Source organism: Equus przewalskii, chromosome 15 (genome assembly GCF_037783145.1).
Source record: "Equus przewalskii isolate Varuska chromosome 15, EquPr2, whole genome shotgun sequence".
In the NCBI taxonomy this organism is placed as follows: Eukaryota; Metazoa; Chordata; class Mammalia; order Perissodactyla; family Equidae; genus Equus; species Equus przewalskii.
Window position 1 is genome coordinate 7,733,808 of NC_091845.1, and position 13,062 is coordinate 7,746,869.

General features: G+C 55.6%; 1 protein-coding gene across 10 annotated transcripts in view; it reads left to right on the forward strand.

Annotated features, from left to right (window-relative positions):
- The first annotated feature begins 2,461 nt into the window (after nt 1-2,461).
- ATP2B2 (ATPase plasma membrane Ca2+ transporting 2) overlaps nt 2,462-13,062 on the forward strand; it is a 351,827-nt gene continuing 341,226 nt past the window's right edge. For 8 of the 10 annotated variants that reach the window (XM_070576511.1, XM_070576502.1, XM_070576508.1 and 5 more), the window contains exon 1: nt 2,462-2,600. The gene's annotated coding sequence lies outside the window, so the exon portion shown is untranslated. The remainder of the gene's footprint in view (nt 2,601-13,062) is intronic. The other 2 variants (XM_070576504.1, XM_070576514.1) reach the window with 2 other exon arrangements.

Below are 13,062 nucleotides of genomic sequence, written 5' to 3' on the forward strand. Positions count from 1 at the left end.
TCCAGCTTCTGGCTATCTGGACATAGAAAGCTGGCTGTCTAGGCTTGTATTCCTGCTTGGCCTCAGTCAGGTGGAGCCAAGTAGTGGCTGTACCCATTTAACGGGGCAGATGCCACAGTCCCCGCCACTCCTTATTACCTCCCCACACGGAGCCAGTGTCCGCTACTGTGTGTATGTGAGGTGTCACATACATTGTTGCTTTTTCTTATTGGCCGATTCCAGGGGAGAGAGCCGTACATCAGAACTAGCCCACCTCACTGAGTGTTGCCTGGTCCATATAGGCATTTGAGTTTGCAATCTCTGCTGTCCTTCAAATCCCCCCCCCCCGCCCCCGGAAACCATCCTTGCAAATCCCAGTGCCTGGGCAAACAGTAGGTGCTCAAAAATAACTATAGCTACCATTTGTTGAATGCTTACCCTGGCGGAGGCTACGGAATCTATCATCCTTTTAACAGACGAACTAACAGGCTCAGAGAGGTCCAGGGCATGCCCAAGGTCACACAGCTGGTGATTTTTATCACCAGGACTTCGTGGTGTCCCTCCTTTTAGCTCGGAGTTGCCTCACGTCTTGCAGCTTTTCATGCCCATTCCTTTTGCCTTTTCATCTTACCTGCTGGTTTCTGAAGGTTTCATAAAAGAGAGAGTTCCTAATGCTGAGCCTTGACACTCCGCCTGGGCATAGACTGACTGAGAGAGGGAGAAAGGCATTGTCATCAAAGGGACAGCAGAGACACAGACGCGGGATACAGCTAAATGTGTGTCAAGGAGAGGCCCTGTGAACCAACGGGGGGAAGGAGTGGAAAGGGCACTTGGGGCCAGAGCATGGAAGGCTTCGAATGGCAGCCCAGGGCTGTGGGACTTCTGAGGGCACTGGGGAGCCATGAAAGGTTTTAGAGCAGGAGCGGACATGAGTCATGTCTGGCTGCAGGATGACTAGTGTGGCAGCAGGATGGAGGCAGGGAGGATGCCACTGCGAGCCAGAACCCAGGGGAGAGGTGTTGGGGCCTGAAGGAAAGCACCTCAAGAGAGGGCAGAGAGCAGACCCCGGGCAGACTGCTGAGGTCCGGCATCGAGGACTCGGTGATGCAATGCCTACAGCTGGTCATCTGGAGGCACTGCAGTGTCCCTAACTGGGGTGGGGAAGGTGGGAGGAGATGGGGGTTGGTGGGACATCCACAGGGAGATGTCCTCGGGCCCGAGGAGAGAGGCCAGGGCCGCAGCAGGTGATGCAGTGCCGCCTGCCAAGCCGAGTGTGGGCAGTGAGAACGGGGTGCTCGGAGCCAAGAAGAGCCTGGAGACACCTGCTGTCACACCCGCCGGATTTCCGGCAGTCACTGGCCTCCCAGGGGCCCCTCTTCCCTCTATGCCCAAGCCCCCAAGAGTGAGCATCCTTTGTCCCACCCAGGGCTGCAGAGCCCACAGGCCGTGACCAATTTCAGCCCCATGAAAGGTGGCAAGACCCCAGACACTCCCCGGAAGCAGGTGCTCCAGACTCCCGAGCCAGGGGCTCCCCAGGCCCCACCCCCTCATTTATGAACCGAAGGCCTGGGGAGGCGTAGATATGGCAGTCTGGCCCTCTCCGCCTCCACCCCCATGGGGGCCCATCTTCTTCTTTCTTCCTGTGCGCAGAGCACTGCATTTGGCTTTTTATAAAGTCAATAAATAAATAAGGAAGGGGGCATGATTAATTGATGGCGTGGAGCAGACCAAGGCGCTGGGAGTCAGGTGGCCAGGCTTCCCGGGGCAGCGAGGCTTTCCAGTGACCCGGGGCCTGTGCCAAGGAAGGGAAGCCTGCTTTGGGGAGCTGCTCTCCGTGCGTGCCCGGGGCTTTCGCCTTGCTTCTCAGGCACAGCCTCTTTCCTGGCCTCCTCCGGGCCCTAAGCGCGCCAGGCTGGAGGCCGAGGGTCAACAGGTGTCCCTGACCTACCCCCATCTTGTCTCGGGGTCTCAGTGCCCTCGGGCTAAACTCGCTAGGATTGTTCTAGTCGGCGCCCTCCCTCAAAGCTGGGTCTCCCGCTTGCTGGATGTGCCTGTTCCACGTCCCAATTCACTCACACTGGGTGACCCCAGCCGCAGGTGCCAGTTGTGCTGGGGAGGCTCGGGGCGCCCTCCCCCAGGAGCAAGGGTGGGCAGGGGTGCCTCCACGGGCCAGGCTGACGGTGGAGCCGGGGTCGGGTAAGGGCTGCTGCTGACGGAGGCACCTGGAGATGGCGTCCGGGAGAGGCCGGAGACCCTCCGCGGCCGCCCGCACGTGCGCGCGGAGGAGGGCGCGGGCGGGACGGCGCGCTCCGGTCCCGCAGGGCGCTCTGGGCGCGGAGTTTGGGGAGGGCCGAGGGGGAGTGCGTGGGGAGGAGGGAGGGGGAGGGGACGGGGGAGGGAGGGTGGAGAGAGGGAGGCGGGCAGAGCGCAGTGCAGCGGTGGCAGCGGCGGCGGCAGAGGGAGGGAGGCCGGCGGGCGGTGGCGGGGCCGCGGGCGAGGCGAGCGGGGCAGCCGCGGCGGAGGAGCCGGAGCCGCAGCCGCAGCGGGGCCGGGCGGCCGGGCGGGCGCGCACCAGTGGCAGTGGCGGCGGCGGCAGCATCTCGCTCGCGGAGCCGGCGCAGGTGAGGCGGGGCGGCGGGCCGGGCTCTGGGCCTCCTCCCCTCTCCCTCGGTCGCCAGCTCCCTTCCTGCGGTTCCCCTTAAATAGGCGCTCGGCCCCGGGGCCCGCTGCCGGCCAGAGCCCAGCCCGGGGCGGAGCGCGTCCTGGGTCCCTCGCCCCGCGGAGGCAGGCGCCTCGTCAGCGGTGACCTTGAGCCGGCCTGGGCGGCGGGCGGGGCGCGGGGTGGGCGCCTGCGGACCCGGCCCCCGGGCGCGGGGAGGGGGCGCGCCGCGCCTGCCGCGCGCAAACTTTCCGGGCTTGGAGCAGCCCCGGAGCCGGGGGGCGTCCAGGGCGCTGGAGCCCACCAGTTTCCTCCTTCCCGGCGCTCTCCGACTTCTCCATCTGGCGTCCCCCCAGTGTGAGGGGCTCCCGTTTCTCCAGGCCCTGATTCCTGCGGGCCGGGGACAGGACCAGAGCTTGCACGTTGACCCTGGGCTGGGGGCTTCTCCCCTCCCCAAAGGCCGTCTCCGAGCTTCTGAGGCCGAAGCGCAGGAGGACTCTCGGCCAGGTGCTCTCCGCATCTTCGGCCTTGGCTTTTCCTGGCGCCCCGCACCCTGCCCACAGCCCTTTCGCAGGCACGACGCGGGTGTCCCCCACCTGGGGACGAAAGAGCTCCGAAGCCCCATAGTTGAGCTCTCAGATCTGCAGCTTGATTTTTCAGCCCAGCGGCAAAGGCTGCTTCAGAAAGTGGGCTCGGGCAGGTACCCCCAGGCCCCCAGGGTGGATCGTTATGTTCCTGGACATCTGGACTCACCCAGGGCCTGGTCACCCTGAAGCCCTGTGGTGTCAGGAGAAAGCGATGCACTGGCCAGCGGGAATGTTCTCTCCTCCTGGGATATTAGCCTTGGAAAAGAGAATTGAGGCCCAGAGAGGGTGAGCCAGCCTCAAGGTCACACAGCCATCCCGGGAGGAACAAGAACTGGGCTTCCTTATCATGGACTGGGGAGGAATGGAGAGGACTCCTCTCTGGTTCTTTCACCTGGGGCATTCGGGCTCAGGGACATGCTGCCTCTGAATAGCTGTGTGACCTCTGGCAAGTCACTTCCCCTCTGACTCACTTTCCTCATGTGTAAAATGGGGGTGGTTGCCTCACAGGGCAGTTCTGATGGCTGTGCTAATGTTCTTAAAGTTCTTACCATCATGCCTAGTGCATGGTCTGTGTCCAACAATTTTTGGCTACGAACATGTGAAATTTCCTTTCTGAGCCTGGAAGGGAGGGAGTTGTTCCCACTCTCTTCCTTCTACTTCTGGCACCTAGATTTGGGAGGGTTCCCCCTGCGGCTGTGTGGGCTGGTGGACGGCAGCCCCTGCTGCAGCCCTGAGCCCCCCTGCTCTATGTGGAATCTTTGGGGGAGGCAGAGTCCCAGCACCCACCCTCAGGGGCCTGCTGGACCCACCAGTCGGGCTGACCCTGGGCTGTGGTTTCCAGCTGCTTCCGTGGGGAGACCAATCCCTAATTTCTAGCTTGGAAATGAGGACAGGGCCCTGCTGTGGCCCCAGAAAGAGACCCCCTCTCCACACGGTCTAGTGGGGGCAGCATGGTCCTCACCTCTTCCTCCGACCCACTCTGCCCCACCTCTGCGAGATGTCCTTCCTTCTCCTAGAGGTACCGTCTGTCCGCAGCAGAGGAGATGGCGGTGGGTGGGCGGTGGGGGCTCAATCATTCATTCACTCACCAGGCCTCGAGTCGCGCCTCCCCTGCATCAAGAAGTGCCTGGAAATGCAGAGAAATCAACCATTTCTAGCAGTTACGAAGCTCCCACCAGGTTCCAGGCACCTGCTAGGCGCTGGAGAGGACACATTCATTCATTTGACAAATTTTTGTTATGCACCTGATCTACGTTGGCGCTGTCTGCTGGGCCAGGGACGCATTGGTAAATAAGACAGACTTGGACCTGGCTGTCTGGGGTGACCATATAATTTGTCATCCAAACTGAGGCACTTTTGAGAACAAGAGGGGGTATTATTAATAACCACACCAGGGCCACAGGCTTCAACCAGGATTGTCCAGCCCAACAGGGACATGTGGCAGTCCTGTGGCCTCGAGGAGCGTAGGCGCCAGTGTTCGGGGAGAACTGCTAATGGGTTTTGAGCCTGCTTTCTGCCAGGCTCTGTGCAGAGGGCTTTCGGGTCGTCATCTGGTTTAACCCTCATGGTGCCGTGGAGCTGGTGTTACCGTCTGCGTGCAGCTGGTTAGCGGTGGGGCTGGGACCACCTCTGCTGCTTGACTGCTGAGCTGCACTGCCTCCCCAGAGACAGCGAGACCCAGGCCTAGGGGTCTCTCTCACACAGGCCCACGGACGACGGTTCGGCGGGGGCGCGGAGGCTGTGATAAATGTACCGTGGGGGCGGATGGAGGCAGAGGTCCTGCCGGGAACAGTGAGAGGCAGCTCCCCAGAGGAGGGCACCTTTGAACTGGACCTTAGAATGTGAGTTAGGATTTTGACCGACTGCAGGTTTGGTGGGAGGACATTTCAAGCCCAGTTTGCTAAGGCCCGGAGGTGTGGGGTGTGTGGACTGTTTGGAATATCACCCCAAAATAGGTACGATCCAGTTGTAACAGGACAAGTGTTAGGGCTGAAACAGCGGGAGGCGGCAGAGAGTCACCGTGAGACTGGTGGGCTGTGCACCCCAGGAGCTCTGCATTCTAGGAGGACGCGCTGGAGACGGGACTGTTCTGCAGGTGGGGAGCAGAGCGACAGCTTGCTGTGCTGAATTTCCCTTGACCAGAATTTTCTATACCCTGAGCTATACTCTGGATTGCCTGCAAGGTTAGGGAAGGCATTTCGTTGTGTCGAATCCCTGCAGAAAGATTTTACCAGCATCTGGAGCAGCAGAAAGTTTTCGTCAAGCAAATTAATTGCCGGCAGGAAAAATATTAACCTACTTAAGGGGAAGGGTTGTTAGAAGCATCATTTGCAAGTAAGGAATATGCTTATTATAAACGAAATCTTTTCTGTTTGTGAAATCACATCCAAGAAACTCTAACTTTCTCCTCTCTTCTTCTCCCTCTGTGTCACCAGATAAATCGGAGAGCTATGAAACTGTATTTCTTTAGGAATGTCTTATTTCTCAGACTTTTTATTAATTCAGACTGGCCTCCTTTCCTCCCTCCCCAATAAAGAGGAATTATTAAAGCTTTATGGTATCTAAAAATTTGAATCCATTAATAGAGAACAAAAAATGGGGTCAATTATTGGGGCCTTGGGATTGGAAAATCAGGCTAGAAAGATTAGAGAAGCAGGAGAGAACGTGACGGAAGGTCGGGAAGGAGGAGGGAGCCGGGCCCTCCGTGGGCCTGTGGCCTGTGTGGCACGCGGGGCCCTGTGCCAAGAAGAGCCCCACGCTGGACTTAAGACTATGTGCTCGCCATATTGAAATTCTTAATAATTGTTGAACAGGGCCCCACGTTTTCATTTTGCAGTGGGTCCCACAAATTATGTAGCCAATCCCGGGAGGGCAGGCAGGAGACAGAGGTGGGGGTAGGAAGAGGGAAAAGATACAGATGGGGAGAGAGAAACGAAAGTCACATTTTAAAGCCCCCGCCGTCTACGGGATGCTGTGTGAGACCGCTGTCCACGTTTGTCTACTTTAACCTTCGTGACAATGCTGTGAGGTGGGTGACAGCGTCCCTGTTTTAAAATGCAGATTTTATTATGATTCCCGTGTGATGAAGCCAGCAGATCAGGAGGCCACTGGCATCAAGAAGACAGTTTCTTACTCACAGTTCCCAAGAGGAGGGGGCACACCACGCCATGGGGGGCCACACGAGGAAGCACCAGCACCGGTCAGTGGGCAGAGGGAGCAGGAGGAAGACGTGGGCAGGAGCCTTTGTTGTGGTTGCCACAGGAAGGAACAGGCGAGGCAGGGTCCGCCCGTTTAGGATTGGCTACTTTGAATAATTTCAGTGGCTCTGGGGCATGGGGACTGTCCCTGGTTGTCTGGTACCTGGCCCTGGGTGATTGGGCAGGGGAGTGGTGGCCCAGAGTGCCAGAGCTGCATAAAGGAGGTGGCTGGAGGAGTATGGGAGGCTGCCTGTGCTTTCTCTGCCCTGCCACCTGACCTCACCCCAGCAGGTCGTAGAAATTTAGAGCTAGGGTACCCCTTGAGGAGTATCTGGGCCACTCCTGATTTCACAAGTGAAAAGATAGGCCCAGAGAGGGAAAGTGACTTCTCCAAGGTCACACAGCATTTTAAGGAGGCTGAACTAGAGCTAGAATTCATCTCTCCCACTACTCAAACCACTACTTGGCTATTGTTTATTCTTTCTCTAGAGCAGTTATGATGAGGCCAGGTCCACCAGACTGTGAACAAATTAGGGTCTGCGTTCCTGTCCCATTTAACATCACACCCCCAGTGTGTCTGGAACATAGGAGATGCTCAATACATGATTGGATCAGTTCCTAGGGCTGCTGTGACAAGTCACCACAAGCGGGGACACTTAGAACAACAGAAATGTGTTCTCTCACAGCTCTGGAGGCTAGCAGTCTGAGATCAAGGTGTCGGGGGCCACACTTGCTCTGAAACCTGTAAGGAAGACCCCTTCCTCACCTCTTCCTGGCTTCCGACGGTCGCCAGCGATCTCTGCTGTGCCTTAGCTTGTAGCTGCATCTCTGTCTTCACGTGACTGCCCTGCCTGTCTGTGTCTCTGTTCCCAACCTCTGTCTCCTCGTAAGGACACCGTCCCATTGCAGTGGGGCCCATCCTAGGAGAGTATGGCCCATCTAAATCTAATTACATCCGCAAAGACTCTATTTCTAAGTTATGTTGCTGTCACGGGTACCAGGGCTCAGGACTCCAACGTGCCTTTCTGGAGGACACAGTTTAACACACGACAACAGTGACCCAAAGAGTGAGCGAATGTTTATGACTTGAGGTGAAGATAAGCTCCCTTTCCCCTAAAGGTCACACCAGTGCTGAAGAATCAGAAGTTCTGTAGAAGGAGGAGCCCACAACAACAGCTGTTCAATCCACATTTAGAGAGAAAACTGTCAAGTGTACACAGGAGTGCCTGCCATTCGAGCCAGCCTGCGGGGCTCGCGTCCGGCTGCCATCACTTTTGAGCTGTAGCTGTGTGACCTTGGGTGAGTGGCTTCAGCTCACTCTGTCTGTTCCATGATCTGTAAAATGAGATGCTAACAACGCCTGCTTCATGGGAGCTTTTGTGATGACTGACAGGAATTAAGACGAGGAAAGCTCTTAGAGCGGTGCCTGGCACACAGTAGGTGCTTTCTAGATGTCAGCTATTATAGTTCCCATCCTCATCATCTTATAACTCACAGAGTACCTTTCACAAGCTTTGTTTTCTTACAGCAAGCCTGTGATGTGGCTCGGTAAATATCAGCTTCCTTTCCCCCTAAGGTGGTTACTCACTGAGGAAGACAGCTGCCAACCCAGTCCTCAGGTTTCCACTTCCAGGCTGGCCTCACCACGTGGCGCCCTCTCTGGGTGGCTGGAAGCCCGCTTGTATGAAGATACTGCTGATGGATGCTTGCCGGCTTTGTGGGGCTGGGAGGTCGGAGAGCAGTGACATGCTAGGCCCTGATGGGGGAGGATCTGAGGGGAAGGGAGCAGTGCCCAAAAGGCGGAACCGCCTCAGCATCTGTTGCCCAGTGGTCACCGTGCTTCTGGGGAGGTGGGACTAACTGGGTCTTTTCTGGTTTTAACTTTGCATCCTTAGGCCCTGGCACATAGTAGGTAGTTAATAAATGTGTGTTGGATGAATGAATTTCTTATGAAACACAAGTAGTCACTGCTCACCCCCCCACCTGCCGACAACAAAACCCTGGAACGAGGCCACCTTGCCTACGCAGTGATTGCGGACCACAGAAACTCCCAGGTGGGACATCAACATGTGATCAACTTGAAAAATCTTTTTCAAGAATGGCTTTTGATGCCATTTGAGGACATGAACTGGGGGAGCTGTGCAGGGGGAGCATGTAAAGAGGGTCCAGCATGTGGGTGGGCTATAAGAGGCACGGTGTGCAATGAACCCGCATTGGAGAGAGATGCCACGTTGAGTGGAATCTCCCAGACGTCGTCGTGAGGAGTAGAGAAGAACGTGAGGCCAGGGAAGTTCTCTCTCAGCAAGTGAGTGCAAAGGGCACCCAGCGGAATTCTGAAATATCTGAGTGTTTCTACTGACATTGATTCACTGTTGACTGTTCAGTAATATAATGGTGGTTAAGAATGCCTGGGAACAATTCTGCACAGACCTCTTGCTTGCTGTGTGACTTTGGGCAAGTGGCTTAACCTCTCTGTACCTCCGTTTCCTCAGCAGAAACAGAAGGAAAATGAAAGTAGTGCATAGGATTAAGAAGCTTTGTAAAGTGTTTGGCAGAGAGCCAGGGTCATAAATATCATCTTCCTCCCTTGTCCTCTTCTTCCTCCTCCTTTTCCCCCCCTCTTCTTTTTAATGTAGTAATTGGGTTCGTCATTAGTGCTATAGAAATACTTCCAGCTCCTTACTCCCTAGACACGTGATAAATTGAGCCTCCTTGCCTGTTTTGACATTAGTTGTAGCTGTGTGTCTTGCTTTGCCAGTGAGAAGTGGCGACATGTGTCGTTTCTAGGTGGAAGCTTGAATAGCCAGCATGCGGTTAGGCACTTTCCCTTTTCTCTCCCTCGGCAATTGAGGCGGCCTGGAGATGGAGGCTCCATCAGTCTGATTCCTGAGTGAGCATATGCAGAGAAGGGTCTCCAGCCACCCCGTGATGGTCAGGTAGCCCCAGTGAGAAGTGAACCTTTGCTGAAAGCCGCTGGAACTTTGGGCTTATTTGTTATCGCAGCGTAACCTGGCCCATCCTGACTGATACAGGCAGGGAGTGAGTTGAAATAATCACAACTCGTTTAGAGATATTTTTGAGTCTTTTAATTCCTTCAAGGGTGATGCCAGAAATTTTAGTGTTTGAAGGAGTTGTGAACAAGAGGCAGGTGGAGCCGCTGCCCTGTGAGGGGAAGGCCAGTCTCCCCAGCATGGCGTACGTGGACCTTTCCAGTTTCCCCTTGGCCTCCTCTGCTTCATCCCACGTGTGCTCCATGCTCTGCCGGACCCGCCTCAGCATCCTCGAGAGGAGCCATGTGCTCGTACATCTCCAGTCCTTTGCTTGTGCTCTGCCTGGAATGGGGCGTCCCCCAGGAGGTCATGTCCCTTGATGAGCGGCTGGGTGGAGGGTGACAGGTGCACAGGGGAGAGGGGACCACTGGGCGTGTTCCGTGAGCACAGAGGCAGAATTGGGAGAGAGAGCGAGATTCCTGATCAACGTGACACAGTTTTCTGGCTGTTAGAGGTTGGGCTGGCATGGCAGTGAGCTTGCCACACCAGAGGCAGGGTGTTGTGTGGGGGTGCCAGGTGGGCAGGACCAGCGCAAACTCTGCCATCCTGTTGTACGTGTCTTCAGGTGAGATTGTCCAAAGAAGGTGGGTCTTAGCTGCGATTGTCTCTCTCTGTCTCCCTTTTCAGAATAAAAGTAGCTTTTCCCCCTGATGATAGCCGTGTTACATAATGGTTGTAGAAAATTCAGATGGTATTGAAAATTGTAAAGAAGAAAGTAAAACTCAAATGAAATGCCATAAAACTGAGCTCATCTCCATTAACATTTTGTTAAAAGTCCTTCCAGACATTTGTCTATGATTGATAGGTATATAGATAGACACTGTTTTTTTTTCTGTACCTTTCTCTCACTCAATAAGAGAGTATGGACATCTTAAATATCAATAAATATACCTCTGCCTCATCTTTTATAAGTGGCTCTGCCATAATTTACTTAATGGATCCCTTCCTGATGGGCACTTAGGTTGTGTCCAGAGTTTGGCCATTATAGACAACACTGTGATGCACATTCTTGTATGTGGGCCCCTGGGCATGTCCAGGCATCTCCTGACGATGAATTCCTAGAAGTGGAGCCACTGAATCAGGCCAGACTCTTTGGGATGAAGGAAGAGAAGAGCGCTGTGGTTTGAGCAGGTGGACAAACCATTTCTGGCTTCAGGGCAGCTGCAGAGGGTCTGAAGGAAGAAAGAGATGAGAGGGAGATTGTGGCTGGGCTGGGAGGCTGGAGGCGGCGGAAGAGAGGAGGGAGGACGCGGAGGGCGCTGGTTTTAGAGGCCCCCAGTCCTCGGTTTTAGGTGGGCCATCCCCCAGGCAAAGGTGAAATGCACACGACAGTGCTGGTGTGTGTACGGCCAGGCGATTCCAAGCACTTGCATGTGCACGGTCCCATTCGAGCCACACCGCCGCCTTCGTGGAAGATCTCTGTCCCCATCTTGTCAGCGGAGCAAAGTGAGACCTGGAGAGGATGTGTCGAGAGGAGCAGTGTCTTCATGTACAGTACGTGGGCTCCCTCGCAGCTCCAGACCTTCCCTCTGCGCACACCCTGGGCTGGCTCCTGCCTGCAGGCTGCAAATGCCATCTGTCTGACAGGCCAGCTTCCCAAGAGTGGGAAGGAAGACTGGTCATGTGTGACTTGATTGGGAACTTTCCTCGTGGGCCCCCTCACCCCACCCCACGCCTGAAGGCGAGGCAGAGGTGGTCAGGGCTCAGCAAGGATGCTCCCTAGGCCCTCGGCAGAGCACTAACTGTTGTGTGTTAGCTGTTGAGCAGGGGGCCTGCTTCTGCCTTCAGTGAATTGGATTCTCTGACTCAACCGACAAACAGTGAGACCTTCGTCACCCCACATAATCAGACGCTCTGGAGTCGGTTAATCCAGCGGTCCTTCTGCCCTTCTCCTCTGCCGCCATCAGCTGGAGGGATTTCCCCCCGTCCCCAGCACGCCCTGCCAGTCTCACAGCGCCTGGGGGTCGAAAGGCGTGCTTCTGCATTTCTTTTATCAGAGAGGAATTCTTTCCCGGAAGCCCCCAGCTGACTTCCCATGTGTCTCGTTGGCTGGAAGTGGGTCACATGGCCACGCCTACACCAGTCAGTGCCAAGGGAATGGGACCACGGGCTTAAAAGGACCGGGACTTGTCTCTGAGTCAGTTGAGAGCACCAGGAGATGCCCAACAGTCAGGGCCCTGCCCGGCAGGAAGGAGGAGGGGATGGCCGCTGGGAAGGCGGCCCCCAGTGTCCGCCCAGCCGTCCTTTGCAGGCCAGCAGAGGGCTAGGCGGATGGTAGATGTTGAGGAAAATATTGGTGGAATGAATGAATGAACAAATGAACGGATGAAATGAATCGGTGGGTGTTTCTGGAGACTCTGTCAAACCCTGAGACTTTAGGATGCTCTGTGTACCAGCAATGCCGGTGCTTTGCTGGTGTGTTAGGTATTTCAGAAAGCATAGGGATGGCTTTGCCCTGAAAGACGTGGTAATTTCGTTGTGTGGAAGATGCTAGAAACCCCTACCCAAAAATGTGGAATTGGGGCCCGGACTCCAGTGCAGACTGGACATGTCATGGGAGGTAAATGCCTCCATAGGTGCCCAGAGAAATAGGACAGGCCCACTAGGGACCAGACACCATGATGGGCAGAGGTGGGTGGTGGAAGAAAACACTGTGTGCTCAGAGAGTAGATGTGAGTGTGATGGATTTGAGGCGGTGAGGGCACTGACTGGGCCGATTATGTGCTGGGCATCAGGCTTGTACTCATTTTATCTCGTCTTTTCCTGTGTCTCTGTGAAGTGGGTCATTCTATCCCCATTTTAAGGACAGAGAAGGTGAGGCTCAGAGGGTGGGGTTACTTGCCCAACGTCACACAGCCAGGAAGTGGTGGGGTTTGGCTGAGAATGCAGATCTGTTCTGGAAAGCTGGCTCCCTTCTGCAGAGGGGCTGTGATGGCTGTAGAGGGCCCCCCCCACCCTAAGACCACCAGGTGGGGGAGGGGATGGGGGAGGGGAGCCTGGAAACTGACAGGGGTGCCCGGAAAAGGCTTGGTGCAGCAAAAAGTCCCAATGGGAGCAGTGTTGATAACAGGATTCAGGGTGGGATGGGGAGCCCCAGTCTTTGGCATCGACTCCAAGTCCCTGCTTTGCCAATTAATAGCTGTGACCTCGGGCAGGACACTCCCCTTCTCTGTACCTCAGTTTCTCCATTTATCAAGTGATGATAACAATTAAATGTGTACCCAGTGCCCGGCACATAATAAGAATTTAATGAATGGATCTGTTATTATTGTCATTGTTGTTGCTGCTGTCGTTTTAGGGTTTGGGCCTAGAACCACATCTAGAGGGCCCTCCCTTGGTTCCGGGGGTCCTGGCTTCTAATTCTGCCTTGATTGCTGCCTCCACATTTGACCTTGACTTCCTCCTCCTGGTCTGACCGTTCATGCTTCATCTGTAAACGGAGGGGGTTGGGCCGGTTGATTTGCAGCATCTTCCTCTGCTCCAAACTCTGCACTTGTGTGAGGTGGAGGGGGGAGGCTGCGCTGACAGAAGGGATCAGATTGGAGCAAGGGGGTGTCAGGGGATGCTTTGTTCTGGGGCAGAAAGGAAGG